General features: G+C 37.1%; 1 pseudogene; it reads left to right on the top strand.

The window, feature by feature from the left end:
* Positions 1-1,067, top strand: part of LOC125260688 — a 5,128-nt pseudogene extending 4,061 nt beyond the window's left edge.
* The last annotated feature ends 4,888 nt before the right edge of the window (positions 1,068-5,955 follow it).

Below are 5,955 nucleotides of genomic sequence, written 5' to 3'. Positions count from 1 at the left end.
TAATACACTTTTGTAAAGCCACACATAAAGAATCCAAAAAAACAATTCTGTCTGCAGTTGCAGTAGAAGCATATACACATATAAACACAAAAACTTGATTTTCAACAACCACTCTAATTTTTAAAATTCTTCCTTTTATTATCTCATCCACTTCGTAAGAAACAGGGGTACATTTTTTTGAGAACAAAACAGCAACCCCAGCACTCAGTGAGTTATTATGACTCAAAAAAGAGAGCCCATCCCATTCCATTGCCCAATTAGCTGCGTTTTGAACGTCACTATGCGTCTCTTGAAGTAACACAACGTCAAAATGTTTTTGTTTAAGTAACTCATAAATCTCTGCTCTTTTTTTACAATCCCTTGCACCATTCACATTCAGGGATGCAATGTTAATGCTGCTCATGTTTAATAAAATAAACCATAAACATAAGCTCCACATAAGCACTGCAGCAGGGACCATGGGTTTTAACATCTTAGACACCATCATTGTTACTTGTTTCCACACTAACTCTTCTCACAATTTTCTTCAATCGGTACACTTCTCTATCAGTAAAACACCCCTCACTCATTAAACTCCGCGATCTTTCCACAAATAACTGAGTATTCGGGAAGTAATTTTCAACATTAACATTCCTCTTATTTTTTGTAATTCTCATAAATTGTTTGATGTTTTGTGCATCATAACCTCGAATATGAAATTCGGACTGAGAAAAAGCACTACTGGAATCAGATGAATCTTCATCACTTTCATCTTCCTCTCCATTGGACAACTCATTCGTACCTACTTTTTTCACCATCTTCAAACTACCATCACTTTTCATCTTTCTTTTTAAAGGTACTTTAAAAGACTGTGAATCCACTGCTTCTGTGACATTTACATCAGGAACCATTTCAGAAGATTTCATTTCACATTCAGAAGTAGGCCTACTATTCTGCATTCCACCTTGCAGCAGTACGACCATGTCTTCCATTGTTTCTTCAGACCCAGAAGGTCTAGATTCTACAGTCTCAGATACACTCCTATCAGCATCCACAACCACAACTTGCTCGCCTTCAGCCACCTTTGAAGTATTCAAACTGACCGTAGGAACCTCTGCTTCCACCACTGTTTCTGCAGATGTATGTGGTCTAACCACTTCATCATTTTCATTTTTATCTGGGCATGTACGCACCAAATGCCCTGCTTTACCACATCCAAAACATCTCATTTTATCAGTGGTTGCATAGATCAAATGATCAAAATCATCCATCCGAAAATTAAATGAAACGTCGAGCTCAGCGTTATCCCTTAGTACCATATATACATATCTCCTGAAGGAAACGATATGTTTCAAAAGTGGAGAAACATTTCCAAGTGCAATTTTTTTATTGGAGAAACCAATTTTCCATAGCGAGACAGCATATTTACTAAAAACTCATCCTTCACAAAAGGTGGCACATTTGACAAAGTCACTCTCTTAGACGGCATTGAAAGCGGCAACACAGCAGTAAACGCATCATTTATCACTAAACCACGTTCCACTAACTCATTTGCCTTTTCCACAGTGCTCAAAAACATTACTATAGCATTGTTCATTCTAGAAGCCGATAACAATGAATCAAAACCCACTACTTCACCTGCCGCTAGACAGCACTCCTCTATACTCACAGCAGACGCCACTTTTACTCCATGACGCCGCGTGAGTGACTCAAAAACCTCCGAACCGGCAACCGCCATGTTTCCGATCAAACGGAAAACCGGCGCGCCGAACAAAAAGACAACAAAAACTTTTCTCAAACTAGACTATATTATCTAACTTTAGTAAAGAAAAGGGATAGAAAAGTTTGAAAACACACCTGCACACTCGTTCTCACATCCACTCGCTCCAACCACACTCGCGCATGCGCACAGAGAGAGAGAGAGAGAGAGAGAGAGAGAGAGAGAGAGACATCTTTAAAAGTGGAGACAAAACAGACCCTAATAACTACAGAGGAATCTGTGTAACCAGTAATTTGGAAAAGTATTTTGTTCTATAATTAACTCTCGGATTTCATTTTTCTTAAAGCAGCACAATGTTATCAGCAAATCTCAAATTGGCTTCCTCCCCAAACATCGAACCACTGATCATATTCACACACTACACACATTAATAAACAAACACGTACACCAAAAGAAAGATGGAAAAATATTTGCATGCTTCGTAGATTTCAAGAAAGCTTTTGACTCCATTTGGCATAAAGGATTGTTTTATAAGATCATTCAAAGTGGTATTGGGGGCAAAATATATGACTTAATTAAAAACATGTATAACCAAAATAAATGTGCAGTAAAAATAGGTCATCAGAGAACAGAATATTTTTCCCAAGAGCGAGGGGTCAGACAAGGCTGCTGCCTCAGCCCAACTTTATTTAACATTTATATTAATGAATTGGCAGATCTACTGGACCAGTCAGAAAGTCCAGGACTACAACTATTTGACACAGAAGTCAAATATTTACTGTATGCAGACGACTTACTAATTCTATCTAAAACGGCGGAAGGTCTCCAGAACCACCTAGACATTTTAACTAAATACTGCCATGACTGGGCCTTAGAAGTCAACATCCAGAAAACTAAGATTATGATATTTCAGAAAAAAACCAGAAATCTGGAATATAAACATGCATTTACTGTAAACAACACCACTCTTCAGCACTCTTTACAATATAATTATCTTGGTTTGGTTTTAACACCCACTGGAAATTTCAATTTGGCTATTAAAACATTACTTATAAAAGCCCGCAGAGAAATGCATGCCATACGAACTAAATTATTCAAAATAAACATTCCAATCAGAATTTGGACAAAGATCTTTGATAGTGTGATACTGCCCATTGCCTTATATGGAAGTGAGGTGTGGGGTCCAGTGAGTAACTACAGCCATAAGGCTTGGGACAAACATCCTTTAGAAGGTCTACATGTACCTAATAACGCCTGTAGGGCAGAACTAGGCCGTCTTCCCCTCAATTTAATGATTAAAAAAAGAGCTTTAAAGTTCTGGATACACTTAAAATCTAGTCCTGAAGACACACTTCATTTTAATGCACTAAAAACACAAGAACTGAGTGCTCAGAAAAGTCATCTTTGTGCAATGGTGTCAGAACTGACAAAGCAAGCATTCAAAATCACTGCCCCAGAAAACCCTGTAAGAATTAAAGAAATTATGAGTAAAGAGAAAAAAGCATACATGCAGCACTGGAAAGAGCAAACGAAAGAGCAGAGTCGTCTCCAGTGTTACCTTAATCTAAACAGAGAGTACAGCCTGGCCGAATATCTCACCTCTGTCAGAAATACAACACACAGGAATTTATTAACCAAGTACAGACTTAGTGACCACCAGCTGGCCATAGAAAGAGGGCGACACAAGAAGACATGGTTACCCAAAGAAGAGCGAGTCTGTAATGAATGTAGATCAGGGGCAGTTGAGACGGAGGCACACTTCCTCCTCCACTGTGATAAATTCACAACCTTAAGAGAGACACTGTACTGTCAAATACAGCATATCATACCGGAGTTCCAGTCACTCCATGAAACTGACAAACTGAAAATATTACTTGGTGAAGGACCTTCTTCCACTTTAATAGCACAATATATTTATAATTGCCACAAACTAAGAGGTACTGAGTGAACACATCCATATTATATTACTATTGATATGTGTATAAATATATATATGAATGCATTTATATATGTTCTTGTTTGTATATATGTGTTTTTGTCTTGCTTTATGCAATGCTTTGGCAATATGTACCTAAATATGTCATGCCAATAAAGCAAATTGAATTGAATTGAATTGAATTGAGAGAGACATAATGGACAAATGACCTACTGCTTCCGCCCGAATTCTGTAGTAGGCATATGATGGATGCTGCGCTATCCCGTGATGCCATAGGAGAGGATCCTTCATATTCGAAAATGTCTGAAAGCGGCGATATGCAGCTGTTTTCAAGTCCTTCAGTACCTCAGGGAAAAACTGTGTTTTTGTGGTTAAATTGCACTTGTTTAACATAATGTAAGTAAACGGCTGACTTATTTAAAGTTTAAACAATGTAAATCCATGAGAAGATTTTGAGAGTCCGCTGTAAAAATGTTTAATGTTTAATCATTATTATTGACAGCACATCAAGCTAACGAACAGGTCGAGATAACGTTACATCAGCTTGTTAACACTGTTTTATTTAACTAAGACGTTCGTTGTTAAGCAGTTTAATGAGACTAAAAAACTTAATGGAAAGCAACATTCAGGAGGCAGTAGTTATAGGACTCAGTTTGTAAAAAGTTGTTTTAAGAATATGTATATAGTATTATCATTGTATTTATGTATATATTGTATATAATATTCAGGCTATGTTGTGTATTTTTCTCTCCCTCTCTCTATCTACACATTATTTAAATATATGTATTCAAGTTTGTTTGATTCATGTCTTTTGTTTCTCGTGTATTTTTATTATGAATGAATGCATATAAATTACTTAATTTCGTTGCTCCAAATCAGCCTCTGTAGTCATGGGCGCCGTATAGACCTTATGTAGCCCCGCCCCTTTTCAGCGTTGCGCTCGTTGTCTTTTGACTTCCGGTTTGTATTTCCACAGCGATATTACATTTATGAATGAACTGCTCGTTTTAAAATCTTCCCGATCTACTGACATTTGTTAAGACATCTGCTTTAAACATAACAATGCTCATGATAACTTTCATTAACTCTACAACAAGTAAATCCACTTAACCAACTAATTATTCTTTGACAGCGATGCCATAGAAATGTACAGCGCTACCGCAAAACGGAAGTTCAAAGACAATTTTATAAAGATGGCGGCGCGCTTGTTTCTCTGGTAAATAAGGTCTATAGGGGGGAAAAGTTAGGACAATTCCAAGGGCCCCTGACTGACAGGGGCCCCAACAAATAGGTAAAAACTAATTTAAATTTTTTATTATATTATACACTATATAAACCATCATCATTTGAGTATATTTCAAATAATAATAAAATTAATGATGTCTTTGATTTTACTTATTTTGGCAATAAAAGTTAAATATCACCATTGACCAAAAAATAAAACATCCATATTGACCGACCACCCCCCTGTATCAGCATGAAATGGTTTGGTCCTGCCTTAGCGCACACATCAGTGACGGTGTTTAGCAGTGTTGCCAACTTAGCGACTTTGTCGCTAGATTTAGCGACTTTTCAGACCCCTTTAGCGACAATTTTTCAAAAAAGCGCCTAGCGAAAATCTAGCGACTTTTTGGACAAACCTCAGTAACTTTTCAAATGTCACCAGCACTGTCCTGTGAGCGCGAGGTCTTGCTTTCCCGCTGCCGTCATTGAGTGGCTGAGAGGAGCAGCAGCACCGTTGAGTGCACGGCATCTGACAGACGTGAATGAGCGAGTACATACGAGCATACAGTGTTGCCACGGACCAAACACTATTTCTGATTCTCCTTTGTTTTATATTTAAAGAATTTAGTTTGATGGTTTTAATTTCCATTTTTCTCGTGTGCTTATTATCACTTTATTTTACTCACTATCACAGAGCTTTAGTTCATCCAGTTTCCGAACTCTCTGAATTCATGTAATTTACAAATGTATAAAAATGTCATTCATTATATCATACGCGTTTTGTTGCCGGTCAAAAAAATAAAAAATTATATAGGCATATATATATTTTATATATATATATATATATATATATATATATATATGAGAACAGCTTTATTTGACATTCGGCTATATTATATTATATTGTTTTAAAATACAGTAGGCTATGTGAGCACGGATTAGGAGAGAAAACACATTAGGCAGGCAGAATGCAACCGGCGTGATGACGTCACGAATATGCTAATTTACCCATGACGTCATCTAGCGACATTTAGCGACTTTTTGGGCAGGCTTTAGCTACTTTCCTTTGAAAATAGTTGGCAACAGTGGTGTTTAG

This window comes from Megalobrama amblycephala, linkage group LG24, assembly GCF_018812025.1.
Source record: "Megalobrama amblycephala isolate DHTTF-2021 linkage group LG24, ASM1881202v1, whole genome shotgun sequence".
In the NCBI taxonomy this organism is placed as follows: domain Eukaryota; kingdom Metazoa; phylum Chordata; class Actinopteri; order Cypriniformes; family Xenocyprididae; genus Megalobrama; species Megalobrama amblycephala.
The sequence above is the reverse complement of the archived record's forward strand: the minus strand, read 5'-3'. Positions and strand labels throughout refer to the sequence as shown.